The sequence below is a fragment of the Galeopterus variegatus genome, unplaced genomic scaffold (assembly GCF_000696425.1).
Source record: "Galeopterus variegatus unplaced genomic scaffold, G_variegatus-3.0.2 Scaffold478, whole genome shotgun sequence".
Classification (NCBI taxonomy): domain Eukaryota; kingdom Metazoa; phylum Chordata; class Mammalia; order Dermoptera; family Cynocephalidae; genus Galeopterus; species Galeopterus variegatus.
Genome location: NW_007726589.1, coordinates 265,489 through 283,187, shown reverse-complemented (window position 1 = coordinate 283,187; position 17,699 = coordinate 265,489). Strand labels below are relative to the sequence as shown.

Here is a 17,699-nt window from a genome sequence, read left to right as displayed (position 1 = left end):
AAAAAAAAAAAAAAAAAAAAAAGACCGGTAAGGGGATCTTAACCCTTAGCTTGTTGTTGTCAGCACCACAGTCTCCCGAGTGAGCCAGGGACGGCCCTAGAACGCTTCTAGATTCTGTTTGTTTTCCTTAGAAAACGATGGAAGCTTGAAGCTCTTGTCCAAAGCATTTCTCCTAGGATGTCACTGCTAACCAGTACTTGTCTACACCTTATTTACAAGCTTAGAACTTTGCATTATAGCGGGCTCCTTTCATATATACAATGTATTCAGTTCGTCTGCCAGACTAAGTAAATATTCAAATGTTAGTATAATTTTTGGAAGAATTTCTCAGGCCTCCTCTTCTCTCTGTTTGACTTCCAGAGGTTTTAAGAGTTCATTTCAGACACAAGTATTAACTACAGATGCTTCCATACAATGAGTCAAGGGATATTGTTTACAAAGTAGGTTAAACCCATCTTCCAAGAAATTGAGGAGCCTGAGTTTGAATTTCTGTTTGAGTTTTTTTTTTTTTTTCATTCTTCGGCTGCTTTGGACATTCTATTTTAGTTTAATTTATTTTTAAAAATTACCTGTACAAATGATTTTCTTGGTCTTATAATATAAAATCGGTGTACATTTTTAAGACTCCAAATATAACAACCACTTACAAATTTTTTAGAAGAATCATAGTACCTTGACATCTTAGCAAAGGTTCTGGAGAAATCTAGTTAGATGTTTTTCCCATTTCTAATTACACCAAAGACCTATGCAGAAAATTTCAGGATTGTCCATGCTGATAGTTGAGTTGACTTTCTTTTTTCTTGTTGATGTAACAGAATAAATGCTTTCTTGGTTTTCAAAGAAAAAAGGATTCCTCATTTTGTGGTTTACAGTTTACATTTCACTAGCTCCGATCTGGCTTTTTCTCATCCACTATCATGAAAAGACCAGTGGTAATGACAGGCGAGGTAGTGATGTACCATTCTTGGAAGGTTAACTTGGGGAACAAGCTTCCTCATATAAATCAATTTTGTTCTTAAAAAATAAAAAAAAAAAGCCTCCCCTGCATTTTTCCTTCACTGTGTTGTCCAGATGACAGTATGAGCCACTTGTTGGAATCTTTGTGGCAGACTTAGTCTGGGATCTGAGAAAAAAAATGCTTTAGTAGCCTGAATAAATTTTTTTTGACACCAGACTACATGCAAATTCAAGGTAGGCTGTAAAAGCATGATTCAGGGATCTTGTTTAAAGGGTAGTTTCTTGTATCCTGTCCTGTAGTAATGTCTACTATTAATTATTATTATTCATACTAATTGTTAATCTTATTATAATTTGTCACACATGAATCTACCAAAGCCAGTGTTTCTAAAAACATTTTCAGGTCTTTGTGGATGTTCATGGTATTTATGCAAAAAAAAAAGATTCCATTAAATGTACTTTTGGGAAATGCTAGTCTGAACATTTTCACCTAGGTTTCTTTATTGCATGACTTCTCAGAGCCTTTGTATCTTACACACGTACACACACACACACACACACACACACGACTTTGTGAGTCTTTCAAAGAGTGGCATTTCACAAATTTACTTGAACAAAAAACTGTTAGCAGAGTAATCTTCTGAATACCTTTCAAAGAGATGCTGAATTACATCCTCTTAAGCCTCTGAGCACGGAGCTGGGAGTTGAAAGATGTTCTACTTTGAGCTTCATTAGTCAGAGTAGCTGTGTGAACTTGTAGCCATGCTTCCTGTGGAATGATGGAAGGAAATGTTGAGTACTGTATACGTTAGAGATACTTGACTCATCCCCAAAAGCTGTGAGATGTATGTATTATCTACATTTTTTTTTTTTTTTGTCTTTTTCCGTGTCCGGCAACGGGATCGCAACCCTCGGTGTTGCTCCCGCGCCTCGCTCAGCCAGTGAGCGGGAACGGTCTGTATGTGCGATCCGAACCCTCTGCGCTTCCCAAGTGGCGCACTATCCAGTGCGCCACTGGGCCGGCCCCATATCTACATTTTATTGACAAGGAAACTAAGGTTCTGAAAAGTTGAACAGTATGCCTGGGATTTGAACCCAGTTCATTTTACTAAAAACCTTGTTCATTCTATGACAGCATTTGACCTCTGAAATGGGGACCACAGTGTTTGTCCTGTCAACTTTTACGTGGCTGTTGTGTATGTTAAATGACACAGTTGATATGATAGCACTTTAATCAATATGAAGTACCGTAAAAGTATATGGTAACAAATTTTAATTTACACTACCTTTTGGAGTGAACTTTAGGAATGAACTCCTGGCCAGAATAGCTATAGTTGAGTGTTACCTTATTTGGGTGTTTAGTTCTACAGTCAATATATTCGAGAACTGTATTGTCAAAAATTGCCTGGAAGTACCCTTAGGAAGTCAGTACTCTTGGAGATTGACTTTCCATCTTTCAGTAAATCAGATGCAGCCCCGTTGTTCCTTTAGGGTTGAAACATATCCCTGATAGTTCCCTTGAACACCAGATAAAGCAGTGGGTTTGGGGTTAGGTGATATAAATGAATAAATAATATGCTGTGTCAAACATTAGGCTCACACTGTAAGAGGCCTGGGGAACTGAAACTGTCCCAGGGAATTGAACACCCTCATTGAGTAGAATGGCAGACAGACTGCTAGCACTGTTTATTGTTATTTTTTCCCTTCTCTTTTTTTGCTGAGCACTTAAAGTTGAATGTGTATAATATGCCATTTAACTATATGTATATCCTAGCACTGATGGTGCAGGATATTTTATGGGATTTCGTAAAATCTTCCCAGATTGGAAAGTGGTGTTCTCTGTTCTGCCTTTGCTCTATCAGGGCATGCCTTCAGCTCTGAGGTTCCGAGCAGCATCAAACAATGCTTTTACTTACCAGCTATTTTATCTTATATTCTCTGAGTCATAGAAATGTAAGATTTCTACAACAGGAAGGGCTCCTAGCTAGGATCATCTAGTGAACGTTGCATCCAGCTAATTTCTCATATGAGAAGTTAATGCTTGGAGAGGTTTCCTGTGTGAGGATCATAACTTTTTGGGAGCAGAGCAGCATTAGTAAGCCAGCTTTCCTTAGATGTTCCCACTGCATCTGAGTCCTCACAGCCGCCAGCCCTGCCTCTTACCACAGGGCACATTCCTAGGTGGTAGTTGTTTTATTGTTTTTTTTTTTCAAGCTACTGACTCTGATCCTTTATAGCGGTGATCTCCCAACATTTTTTGGTCGTGTACACCATCAACAGTTAGAGCAGGCACTGCCAATATAATTTATAAATGATGTACACATATTACTGTACTAATACTAAGTTACAAAGTAAATTAAAATTTAGAACAAAAAAAATTGGAATCTAAAAATTGGTTAAAATAATGTAAATGAATGTTGTATGTTCTCTTCTCTTTTCCTTTGAATCATCTTGCATGCCCCTGGGGTATGTGTACCCTATGGAACCACCACTTGCTCTTTGTCCATGGTGATGTAATATTTATTTTCTGACTTTTGCATTGTATTATTCTAATATTTTTAGCCTGTAAAGCCTATGAAGTAACACCATCACCAGTCCTTGTGATTATGCTATTCAGGAATCTTCAACTTGTTTTTGAGTTTGGGGAAAATGATCTCTTATTCCGTAAAACTCTCTGTATTTGGTGGCTTTCTTGTTACGTGTGAAATTGGTACATGTAGCAACAGTCACAATAGTTATAGTCTGTAAAGTTGCTGCGAACACTATTAGTGAATATTGAATCATTCCCCCTAGAGAACATACATGGTTAGGTTCCTACAAGCCTCTGGTCACATTTTTGTCAACTGAGTAACTTATAACCTTGTTTTATGTTAGTTTCTGTTTACCTTATTTAATATATTATTGATTTATTAACAGTGAACTCACAGCGAGCAGCACTATAACTCTAACACATTCATTTTCTCCAAAAGGCACATCACAGCTTTCTTGAGCTGAGGAACACAATACAACATTTCAGCACTTTGCTTTGGGGCTATTTTTAACAGCAAGATCACCAACACAAAGCACAAAAATGCAGGAAAATGTGGCATTCAGTAGACCCCAGAAAGGACACTTTTACAATATGGGAGCTGAAACAAGAAGGCAGCGCATTACCTTGTTTGACCTCAGCTGGGAATATGCACATCTTCCCATTACCCCTATGCAGATGTCCAAAAATGACCTTAATAGTGTCGTGAGTATTGATTTGGGGATTACAAATACATTTTATTAAGAGAATTTGCTAATGCAGAATCCACAAATAATGAGGATTGACTGTATAAAGTTGTATTTCTGAGGATGGGCTTGGAGACTGCACAGTTCTGGATTACCATATTTGGCTCCTCCCCATATTAGCTGTGTGATTTATGGCAAGTTAATCTCTCTGAGTCTAGTTTCCTCACCTGTAGAGTGGGATAAGTCATGAGGCTACTGTGAACATTTAATAAATATTTAGCCCTCATAAAAAACTTTATTTTTTTTTGGCAGCTGGCCAAATTAGGGATCCAAACCCTTGACCCTGATGTTACAACACCCTGCTTTAACCAACTGAGCTAACCGGCCAACCCCCAGAAAACTTTAAATAAATGAGCTCACTCACATTGATATTTCATTTTTTCATCTCAACAAATCTTGTTAGGGAATAATGTGGAGGTGTGTTTTTTTGTTGTTGTTGTTGTTTGTTTTTTTTAAAAGATGACTGGTAAGGGGATCTTAACCCTTGACTTGGTGTTGTCAGCACCACGCTCAGCCAGTGAGCGAACCGGCCATCCCTATGTGGGTTCCGAACCCGGGGCCTTGGTGTTATCAGCACCACACTCTCCCGAGTGAGCCACGGGCTGGCCCAGAGGTGTGTTTTTTATTAATGTCTCAGTAAAGCTTTTTGTGCTTGAAAACAAAATCTTTGCAGTAATGAAGAACCTTTCATTAACAGAACATTGGAACCTGATTAGGATATTTGTACCCAAAGTATAATAAAGTGGGGTATGGTGGATACTCTTACAAAATTGTAGGTAAGCATACAATGGCTCTTTATATCTCTGCTTCTTTTAGAGTCTAACATGTATACAAATCATTTGGGTATCTTGCTAAAATGTGGTTTCTAATTCCAAAGATCTGGGATGGGATTTGATGCTAAATTTCTTTTTTTTTTTTTTTGAGACCGGCCGCAACGCGCTCAGCCAGTGAGCACACCGGCCATCCCTATATAGGATCCGAACCCGCGGCGGGAGTGCTCCTGGCTCCCAGTGCCACACTCTCCCAAGTGCGCCACTGGCTCGGCCCCTTTCTAACAGGCTTCCAGGTGATGCTGATGCTGCTGGTCCATGGACCACACTTTGAGTAGTTAGGCTTTATACAAATTCATAAGTTCTACTCATGTCTGAGCCTGTTAGCTCTGCTCTTTTCTAACAGCTCATTTGAGGTGATAAAGCAAACCAACCAAGAGAGTACAGATGAATTAGAGGGAGTCTGTCATCATTAAGAGAACCAAAACCTCTCAGAGGTCAAGTAAATTAGGAATGAATCAATAATGCTCTGCAAAAGAGAGCAAGCTAATGAGTAAGCCTTGTTAGATACCAAAGTGTTAAGCAAGTGGCCACTTCTCCAGCTTTTGCAAATCATCTTCCAGAGCTAGATGATATGCTGAAAATTGCTGACAAATCCTCAAAATTTCCTCATGGATCTCCCCCATCACCATTTTGTGTTGATTTCTAGGTAATTTGTTGGTTTGTTTTTATTTTTTCATGGCTAGCCAGTAGATTTCTAGATATTTTATTAGCACTAAACATTTAATTGAATGCCATACAATAGGGATCTATGTAATAAGCTTTTGGGTATCCTGGCAGATGGGCAGCTAAGCAGTACCTTATTAAACCTATTATACTTTAGTTCACTATGATTGCTTTAACAAACTGCTACAGATTTTGTGGTTTAAAACAAGACAAATTTACTGCCTTACAGTTCTGGAGGTCAGAAGTCTGAAATGGGTCTCACTGAGCTAAGACCAAGACGTTAGCAGGGTTGTGTCCTTTCTGTAGACTCTAAGGGAAAATTTGTTTTCCTGCCTTTTCCAGCTTCTGGAGGCTGCCCAAATTCCTTGGCGATGGCCCCTTCCTTTATCTTCAAAGCCAGCAATGTAGCATCTTCAGATCCATCTCACACTCTCTGACTTTGACTCTGACCCTCCTGCTTCCCTCTTGTGATTATATCAGACCCAGTAAGATAATCCAGGATGATCTCCCCATCTCCAGGCCCTTAATCATATCTGCAAACTCTTTTTTGCTGTGTAGGGTAACATATTCACAGGTTTGGGGGATTAGGACATGAATATCTGGGGGTGGGGGACATTTTTCTCCTTATCACACTTGGTTAATATAACATTTCTGACTAATAGATGCCTTTCTATGTTCTTGGCTACATAGGAATTAGACTTTATAATGGCTCCACTTTTTAAAAGATTTATCATGGTATTTTGAATACAGTCTACAATGTTTTTTAAAGATTTGACAGGTTTTTTTTGTTTTTTTTGGGTTTTTTTGGCTCTGGCTGGTACAGGAATCTGAACCCTTGACTTTGGTGTTATGACACTACTCTCTAACCAACTGAGTTAGCTGGCCAGTTTTTTTTCTTTAAAAATTGTGTTGGTGTGGAGGTTGGTAAAGACAGTATTTGGGGGCTAGAGTTTTAGATTAGAAAATGAGATATTTTGGCAAAGTTTTGAGCAAGACTAAGGGAAAATAAGAGATCTCAAGGTGAACTCTATGTTAGAAAATATGAACCAAGCATACAAATCTTTGATTTTTATTATTTATTTGAAGTAGGGAATACCCATTTAATTAAATCAAAATGAAAAAGATTTTGATTCCCTTTTGTATGCTTGTATGCTTTTCCTGGTGTTTAATACATTTCTTTGAGATATATTTTATGTTAAAGCACTTTTAGAAAATTCACTCTTGATGGTTTAACAATGCTTGTAATTTGCTCTTTTATGTTCTTTTATATTCCAATATATTTTAGAAGATAATAATTGAGGAATGTTGAAGTTGACATTTTTTCTTATGAAAACTGCTATGTTAATTTTATGGTCTTTTAGGAAGAGTGCTTGTGTTATCTGATAATTATCCTCCAACTTTGGTTAAACATCCGTTTGATATGTATTATCACTTCTAATGTTCCCAGCACTGATGCTTACTCTGCTGTCAATATGAAACAGCTAGAAACTACCCAAGGGACAGCAAACCGGAAGCGTCTTTCCACCTGTGCTATTTATTATTGACACTAGTAACTGTAATTGAGTCACTTTTCCTGTCTTCATTCAGTCTATGAATTTAGGCATTTTCATCTGCATGGATGGGGTAGTAGGATCTGCCTTGCTTATAAAAGTGGTACTGAAAATTAAATGAGGTGGAAGGCAAAAGCCTTTGCAAGTCATAAAGTCCTATAGAAACATTGATTATAATGTAGGAAATATCAGATTGGTGGAGATAGAAAGTGCTTGTGAAGGGTTAGTAAGGAACAGGGGGAACTAACATTTACTGAAACCCACCATGCTCCCAGTTTTTTCCACCATGGTTGTTACCATGACCTCTGTTTCTTATTGCCCTGGTCAGAAATTTGTTTAAAATGAGACCCAAAAAACAAGAAAATGAAGAAGAAAATAAAAAATGAGACCCAGAGCATTTCTAATCTCTAAGAAATTGTGTAATCGCTGGAATGGCAGAACTACCTTACTAAGTAGTTGTTGATGGCTTGGTTAATAGTCCCTCCCCCGCCCACAATTTCTTAGGATAGTGTTTTCTTAAGGAAGATATACCCTAGTGGTATGTGAGAAGATTTTTGTTGATTCAACTTGAAACAAGAAGAGGAGGAGCCTTTGGAGAATCGGTATATTGGGTCTAAGCATATCATGCCGTGTAAAGAAAGCAACTCTGGCCTTAATTTCTGTTTGCTTATTCTTCCAGAACCTTTTATATCATGGCTTTAGCATAATCTTCCAGCCTAATCAATCCTTCCTTCCTTTCTCTCACATTTATTTATTTATTTATTTTTTGTCTTTTTTGTGACCAGCCGCACCGCGCTCAGCCAGTGAGTGAACCAGTGAACCGGCCATCTCTATATAGGATCCGAACCCGCGGCGGGAGCGCTGCTGCGCTCCCAGCGCCACACTCTCCCAAGTGCGCCACGGGGTCGGCCCTCTCTCACATTTATTTTATTTATTTATTTATTTATTTATTTAAAGATGACCGGTAAAGGGATCTTAACCCTTGACTTGGTGTTGTCAGCACCACGCTCACCCAGTGAGCCAACCGGCCATCCCTATATGGGATCCGAACCCGGGGCCTTGGTGTTATCAGCACCGCACTCTCCCGAGTGAGCCACGGGCCGGCCCTCTCACATTTATTTTAATATCTCTCATGAGCCAGGCTTGCTAAGGATCCAAAATCCTTAAGACACAGTCGCAACCCTCAAGGAACCTTGTAAGAGAGATAGATACATAATGGGTTGTCTTTGTACCATCAAAATCCTTTGTAGTTTCCTGTTGTCTATGAAATAAACTTTCAACTCCTGAACTCTGACAAATTGGGTTTTACAGCTTTCTAGCCCTTTATCCCTTTACATTTTGCATAGCTCAACATGCACGTTTGGGTCATGGCCTTTCATGCTGCCACCATTCTTCCAGCTTGGGGATGGATGGATAGATAGATGATAGACAGACAGACAGATAGATAGATAGATAGATAGATAGATAGATAGATAGATAGATAGATAGATTAGATAGATCAGGTCACCTTTCTTCTCCAAGTACAGGTCCCATACACTCATTGTCTTGGATTGAGTGTTTGCCCAAAACTTGACCCCCACTGTGACAGTGTTAAGAGGGTGGGAAATCATATTATGGTAATTGAAAGGTGGGGTCTTGAAGAGGTGCTTAGGTTGCAGGACCATGCTGTAATGAATGGATTAAAAATGGTGGTCAGGGGCGTGGTTATGAGGGCTTTAAAAGGAGAGCGAATGAGGAGGTCAGGCTCTTTCTGCTTCCACCATCTTGCAATATGACACCCCTGGATCACTGTTGCCACTGTCAGATGTGTACCTTGGACTTGGGACTTCCGAGCCTCCAGAACTGTAAGCAGTAAATTTCATTTTCTTTATAAATCACTCAGTCTCAGGCATTTTATTATAAGCAACAGAAATGGACTAATACACTCATTAACTTGAAAACTATTTATTGTAATAGTAAGACCTGCAAAGGGACTTATTCAAGCAGGAATTTCAAAGTCCTCTCTCCCTCCTCTGCACTTATTTGCCACTGTAGCAGATGCTGCCTTGTGGTGTTGTATGTGTCCTCTTTTCCAAGCTATGTAGAAAGCTCCTCGAGGGCAGGGACCAGAATCTCACACAGTGCTTGCACAAGGCATTCAGTAAATACTTGGTGATGGTGATATGATACATTCCAGAATGGGCATGGGAGGGGTTATTTCTCCCAGCCTCTGCCATCCTTGCTATTTCAAATTTCTTCAGAGTGATTTCAGCATCCAGGTCCCACTGTTCTCCGCTCAGGAAAAAAAGACTTGTCAGTCGCAATGGTGCGAGGCAGGAAGTTTATTATCAGACGTCTGAGGAGGAGACAGACTAGAACTGTCTCCCTGCTTTAAGGTTTCAGGGGGAAGGGGTGTTTAAAGAGGAGAAGAGGGAATGGAATGTGGAAAATGAGAAGCAGGAGGGAAGGGGACATGCAAGGAGTCAAGTGCAGTCTCGCCAAGACTCGTCTGGTTTCTGCTCTTTGTTATCTCATGGTCCTGCTGGAGGGGTGGAATCAGCATAGTTTTATTGATGTCTTTGATTTTCCTTAGATAGTACTAGTAAGGCCATAACTCCATACTGACTGGGAAACAACCTTATGTTCATGTAAATAATCTTATCTTGCCCCATAACTAAGATTCAGAATATCAAATAACCATGGGAAAAGAGGGAACTCAGAGAAATGCATGCTAAGAAAAAAAAACTGTGTCCTTCTAAAACTTTTTAAAGCCCATGTGGTTTTATGTGGCTTCAGTCCCGCTCAGTCCAACAAAGGTGGTACTTTATTATATTTGAACAGCATGCTGTTTAACTGAAAGTATTTCTAGAGTGGCATTCAAATTTTCATTGACAACATTTCTAGAGCCTAACAGATTTTAGAGGAAGAAATCAATTGACAATGGAAATTAAAAACCGTAAAAGACAAAATTTTATTAAAAATTAAAATTAAAGTTTTAAGCTAAATACATTATTCTACAGGAACTTGTTTCTGTTAATTTAAGGATAAGGGAAATATTTTTTCCCCAGATATTTTTACTAAAAATTTAATTCACTCTTGTTATAAAATTGCAAACACAGAAGAGTATAATGTAGAGAGTGAAAGCTCCCATATGCTTCTACTACCCAGAGGTGACCATTAAGAGTTTCGTGAATATTCCTTCTGATTTTTTTTCCTGTGCAGTAAAGTCATTCAAATCCTTGAAAGACCTGTGGTCAAATCGACCCAAAAATGACACCCGTTTTAGTATATAACCCTTATTTATTTATTTTTATTTATTTATTTTTTTAAAGATGACCAGTAAGGGGATCTCAACCTTTGGCTTGGTGTTGTCAACTGGCCATCCCTATGTAGGATCTGAACCCGTGGCCTTGGTATTATCAGTACCACACCCTCCCGAGTGAGCCACAGGCCGGCCCATAACCCTTATTTATTTAATACATAGATAGGACTTTATCTTGCTTGTATAGACTTTTTTTTTTTTTTTAAAGATGACCAATTAAGGGGATCTTAACCCTTGACTTGGTGGTGTCAGCACCATGCTCTCCAAAGTGAGCGAACCGGCCATCCCTATATAGGGATCCGAACCCGTGGCCTTGGTGTTATCAGCACCACACTCTCCCAAGTGAGTCACGGGCCAGCCCTGCTCATATAAACTTTTTTTTTTTTTGTCCTTTTTGAGACCGGCCGCACCGCGCACAGCCAGTGAGCGCTGCGAGCTCACCAGTCATCCCTATATAGGATCCGAACCCGTGGCGGGAGCGCTGCTGCACTCCCAGCACTGCACTCTCCTGAGTGCGCCACGGGCTCGGCCTATATAAACTTTTTAAAGGGTATTCTTTGTTTAGCCCTGAGAAGTCCTTACTCTTACCTTGTCTGATGCTTCTTAAAATTTTCCATCCTTACAGCTGACCACACGTCACCACTCCACTAAAGAAAATAAAGGTATGCTTTTATACAGTAAAAGCTTATTTTTGTATGAAACTTTTGAATTTCATATTTGTCAGCTCATCTTGTTTTCAAAACTGGTTTTGTGGAGGTAGAGGTCACGAGAGGAGGGAAGCCAACCCTCCCTAATCCTGTTACACTCAGTTCTCCATCAACTCACTAAAGAATTATGTGGAAAGTTGGTAGCTCTGTCCTCAGAGCCTCTCTGGACCTTTTTCAGATGGCTCCATTTCAGAAAAACAAATTTCTTTTCAAAGACAGAACGTCTTTAAGACAGAATGGAGTTCTTTGTTTTCTAGGTATGTACATGGTGGGGGGGGTTCATTTCTTAACTTGATTTTCTTTCCAGTGATTCTTTATGTGACCTTCTAACAAGTTCTTATTAAGTCTAAAAAGTGTGGAGCTGATACCCTTTTACTGAGCGAAGAGAAACTAAGACATACAGTTTGAAAACTAGTAGTAATCTCAGCACTGGAACCTTAGTGGGATTTTGGAGAGGAGCTCATATATTTGGCAGCTACACTGGTATACTTCAACAGGCTTGCTGATTTCCCTGGGCTGGATACGTGCAGGTCCAAGTCACTGTTATCTCTTTAACTGAGGTGGTCAGCCTCTAGGGATCTGACTCTTCAGACTCAAAGACCTGATCGATAAACTGTTATCCAAGTTTATTAATCTATACTTAACCTTTATGCACCTCTGTAAAATGAAGAGTAGCACCTGTTTCATAGGGTTATTCTGAGGATTGGAAGATCATTCGTGCCATTTGTTAACCAGTTCAGTGAATTTTGAGTGCTTGGTAGCAGTGGCTGTGGTGATAAGTGATTAGATTCTGGATATATTTTGAAGGTAGAGCTGATATGATTTGCTGACGGATTGACTGGATGTGGAGTATGATAGAAATCAAAGAAGAGAGGAGTCAAAGATGACTCTAAGGAAGGACAGAGATGCCATTGAGATGAGGAGGTGTGGGAGGAGAGGGAAAGGAAGAGGATTAAGCAGTAGAATGAAGAGTTTGTTTGGTTTCAGACATATTTAGTTTGAGATGCTTGTTAGACATCCAAATGGGGGTATTGGGTTGGCCATTGGAAAAAATCAGGCTGAGTTCAGGGAAGAGGCTGAGTTAGGAATTTGGGGTCATCAGCATGTAAATCGAATTAGGTAAGATCACTAAAGAGTGATTGTAGGTAGAAGAGAGAAGTGCTTGGCATATTAAGGGCTCAGTAAATGTTGGCAGTTACTCCCGTTATTTCTACAGCTACTTGTCTTATTACTATTACTTTATTGGAAATGTTACAGAACTGCCACATGAACCAAAATCTCTCATTTTCTCAAATCTCTTTGAGAAACCAAAGCTATATTAGACATTTCCACAGAGAATATGATATTAAGATACAGGGAGTTGGATGATCTTAGTGAGTTGTGCTCCTCAAAATCATTCACCCACTAGAGCTGGATGGCCTCGGGTGCTGGGATTTGTTAGGTCTGGGTTTGAGTCCCAGCTTTATTTTGTACCAGCAGTGAAACCTCTGTTTCTTCATCTATTCAAATGGGTTACCTTGCAGGGATGTTAGGTAAATCTGAATTCCTTCTCCTCCTCTTCACTGTTAGGGACTAGGACTCTGGGCCAGTCAGGTAGGTTCCTTCTCTGGAACTCATTAGAGATACTGATATTCTTTTTCTTCTTTTTTAAACTTTATTCCAAGTACTAGCCCCCTTGTAATGATAACCTTCCCTTGTTCATTGTGATTTATTGCAATTAATTTGATTACAGCTTATCTTTGTTTAATTACAGTTTGATCTCCTTAATGGGATTTACAAGACACTTTTGTGTTACCAATACATTTATTAATTTGTTTTAAATATAAATGATGAAATCTAATGTTCGTTTCTAAAGGCTTCAGTTTTCAAAGGGGACATACCTCGTATGGGTCCTGCCCTGCTTAGGCCATGAAAATAGGGACAGTAAAGTTATAATGTCTGAGCCACTGTGGCCCCATATAACAGCAAAACACTAAAACTTCTTGGTAATTCCTAATGTGGTCTTCAGGAATATTTAAGGAGCAGTTTTGTTTGTTTGTTTGTTTGTTTAAGTATATCATGTTTTTATTTCCAGAAACATTGTTTTCTTCATATCATTTAAAAAATTTTTAATTTATTTTTTATTTTTTAATTTATCAATATACAGTGTAGTTGATTTTTGAGTCTCTTTACCAAGTCCTCCTTTTCCCCCCTCCCTCTCACCTCGCCTCCCCCCCATCAACATCAAATCTGTTCACTTATCTTAAGGAGCAATTCTAATACCACAAGTGCTGAAACTATCTGACAGGTGGCATGGACCATTCCAAGAAATAGTAAATTCCTATTGTTAGAAGTATTCAAACAAAGCTTGAAAAAACCATTTTAAGAGATGCTCTACATGGTGTTGATAACACCATGGTCCAGGGTTCAATTCCTCTACCAGCCAGCCACCCCCAACCCCCCAAAAAGAGATGCTGTATTAATAAAAATAATAGCAGTAGTAGTAGAAGTAGAAATAGCTAGGCTGTCTTTGTGCCAGACTGCATTAGTCCAGGTGAAGTGCCTGGCGTAATGAGGTGATAGGTCTGCTCCACTCTTTGCTGATTAGACCTTGCCCAGAGGGTTTTTGTTTTTCAGTGGCAGGTGGCCATATTTCAGAGGCAGTGGTCAAATGATGGCAGATCTGACATATCTGAAGGAGCTAAAGATACTTACAATGACGTAAATTATCTGATTTAATCCTTATAACCTCTGTGCAAGGTGAATATTACAAATAAGTGTGAATTGAATTACTATTTCTGAAAGAAGGCATGGCAAAAAGTTACAAATCACGTATATGAAAAACTTGTTTGTTGTTGTTTTCATAGGGGGCATCATTCATTAAACCTCTCAGGAACTACTTATAGTTTACGTATGTGGTTATCATATATGACTATTCTTACCATGCTTTATTAAGGTAGCCTCTCATTCAAAACATTTTGTTCTTAACTCAGATATGAGTATGTAGCTCTTATGTTTTAATAAATGTGCTCACTTTCTTTGAACAAAATGAGTAATGTTTTCCCAAGTAACACTTTAGTGTTATGAAACTTTTTATTGAGAAAGATTAAGTATTCTACTTAAATTTTTTTTTTTTTCTAGATTTGAGATATTTTAATTTTGTGGCTGACCAGTACAGAGATCCGAACACTTGACCTTGGTGTTATAACACCATGCTCTAACCAACTGAGCTAACTGGCTAGTTTAGCAAGATTATTTAAAATACTAGGTTTTATTACTGACAATCAACCCCATTCCCTTTCTGTTGATCAACAGACTAGAAATGATCAGACAGATAAGCTCTCCTACTTTTTTGGAGGGGGAAAAGGGACTTCTAATTCTTGATTTAGAATGAACTGGCTTGTTTGTTTATTCCTGCAAAGGAGGCTTCTGTTCTCACTTATGAGTGATGTTCCCTTTAGTAGTTCCCAGTGAATCCAGGTACATGAGATTGCCCACATTGCAGGTGTGACTCGGTGCAGTCAGGGCACAGTAGAGATAGAGGTGATGTCATCCAGAGGGGCTGCTCAGCTGCCCTGCTCACCCTCCTAGGAAGGCCCACTCTGGTCCAGCAACAGGGCTTCCGGGAACAAAGGGTTGGGTTGGCCCTGGAAGACTTTTTTAAAACACTAATCAACTCATGAAATGTTGATGTATGTAAATAAACCTGGTTTATTAAGTTCCCCTATTATTATTGCCACAGACATCTAACACTAAACTTCTGTGGGGAAACTTCATGGGAAGGCTGACCTTAATTGTAGAAAGATGCTATGTGGCAAGATCGTCAGAGAAAGTGACTTTGGCTCAGTGGAGAAACATGGCTCAGCACAAATGTGGTCTTCAGATTAATGGTATCAAAACTGATTCACTAACTGTGATAATGTAACTCTATTCTCTTGAGGCTACAGTCTGGTCATTCTGATGAAAATTTGGGTTTTACAAAATTCTTCACCCATACTGGGGCACTCATACTTACCTGGCTGTGTCCAGCCCAGCTGTGGCCATTAGACATCCATGCTTTGCCACACTATGCTGTAACTAAGACCCCTGCCCAGATGTCATGCAGCCCTGCCTTCTCTTACCCTGTGGTTATTTATCACAGACTTGCTAACACCCTGCTGCAGCTACAGGCCCCCTTGGTCCTACACTGTGGTTAGACACACTGCTGAAACAGAATTTTTCAGCATGCTTCTCACCTGCTATACTTTTCTACCCTGAGACAGAGTCATAACCACATAAGATCATAAGATCACTGCTCTTGCTCAGTTACAGAAACCCAGAAATGCTACAATATAAAAATAACTGCCCCACTGTGTTGGGGTGCTCAGCCTTTGGACTTGAGTCCACTGAGACAATGCCGGCATATCAGTAAACTCTGTTTCCCAGTTTTAAGCCTCGGTGTTTCCTGCTTCTCCCTGCAAGTTCACGGTAACTCACTGCAACAATACTGACATGGATAACTGACTACTCTTGTCCATTGCATTTAGTCTCCCCTTATTTTATTCTTAGGATAAACAGTCTCTAATTTATATTTTGTTTTTGTAGGGGGTAGCCTTATTGAAAACACTATCAGCAAATCTGTGAGGTGTTTTTTTTTTTTTTTTACTAAAATTAAGTTTTGCTAACATTTTGCTCTATTAAGATTATACATTTTCATTGTAGAAAATAGATATACAAAAACAAAAAAGTTTATTTTTCTTGTAATGTCATGACCTAGAGAGAACCTTTGCAAACACTTAGGTCTTTGTTGTTCACATTTTGTTCTGTCCATTAGCTATTCCCTCAAATAAGATTATGCTTTACGGGGCCGGCCCGGTGGCGCACTGCTGCAGTGCGCCACTTGGGAAGCGCGGTGGCACTCCCGCCAAGGGTTCGGATCCCACATACAGACCGGCCGCTCACTGGCTGAGTGAGGAGCGGGGGCAACACCGAGGGTTGCGATCCCGTTGCTGGTCCCGGTCCGGTACGGGCGCGACACTGAGGGTTGCGATCCGTTGCCGGGCACGAAAAAAGACAAAAAAAAAAAAAAAAAGATTATGCTTTACATACTGTTTGTAACCTTTTATTTATTGTTTAGAGAATGTTATTTATTTATTTTTAGGAACCATCAAGCTACTTAATTTTCTTTTGCTTTTTTTTCTCTGAGTCAGTAGAGAAATAGTAGCCCCCAATATTGCCTTTGTGTTGTTTAATATTCTTGCTGAAAAAATTTTAAGTTCTCAAATACTCATTTAAGTCATTTGGACTATGGTTTCCTTGGAAGGCTTTTAAAATCATTTCTTTACATAGCTGAACTCTAAGTATTATTCTTAATAGACACCTTTTATTGCCCATTTTCTTCAAAGGAGACTTGAGTAAATATTATTAGCAACAATTTTTTTTTATTAACTCTATGACCTTTTCATTAAAACAACTACTTGACCATGAAGTAAATTCATATTTGGACATCTAAATATTTACAAGGCAACTTATTTAATTAAGTCTTCAGAAATTTTGTGGCCTTTAGTGGAGCTCTTTCAGTAAGCTACCATTGAGCTGTGTAGAGTAATGTAAATTGCTGCTTGTATAGTATCCCCTCCAGCTTATAGTGAAATTGAATCATAGTCCCCTGAAAGGCAAATACTCTCATTTAGTTCTATAGCCTTTTGTTATATGTATTGCTAAACCATAACAACTCCTTAGGTACTTGGTGGACTTAAAATATTCACACATTTATTTGTAGAATCCTGGGTTGATCACAGCATTTTTTTCATACTGTAGTATTCTGAAATGATCTATAAATGGACTATGACTGAAGTTAAAACTTTTATCATCATGGTTATTTCTGGAATTATTTTTTAAGCCTGAACATTTTCAATGGGCAGAATTGGTCAGTAAGTATTAGCTTTAAAAAGTCTGATTTAGGGGGCCGGCCCGGTGGCGCACTGGATAGTGCGCCGCTTGGGAAGTGTGGCGGCGCTCCCGCCGAGGGTTCGGATCCCACATACAGACCGGTTCCCGCTTCGCTTCATTTGTTCCCCATCTGCTATGCTGCTTCTAATCTGTCATGTGCAGGGGAAGCAGATATATATGTTCCTTAGAAGTATTTGTAATGTAAGAGTAAATAGGCTCTCAGTGAGTATTGGGGGGCTTAGTCATAAAATTAGTGAGCAGACTTAGGGGCATATATTTTGATTGTTCAGAAGCCTTGTTAAGTTTGTTTTCTCTTTAGGCTGGCGAATAAATTATGTCCAGATAAATGACACAGTACAATACTTTTAAAAAATAGATATAAATAGGCATGAAGGATTCAGACATCCTTTGCTTATTTATGCTCATCAGTCTTTCCTTGGGAAGAGATCCAAATCGCTAAGTGACAGGGTAAGTATGGGTCCTTTAAGTTTTTTCTTTCATTTCT

The 17,699-nt window shown here is 39.1% G+C and overlaps 1 protein-coding gene across 1 annotated transcript in view; it reads left to right on the top strand.

The window, feature by feature from the left end:
• The window catches only part of ENOPH1 (enolase-phosphatase 1), a 37,519-nt gene that overhangs the window by 1,002 nt on the left and 18,818 nt on the right, over positions 1-17,699 (top strand). The window lies entirely within an intron of this gene.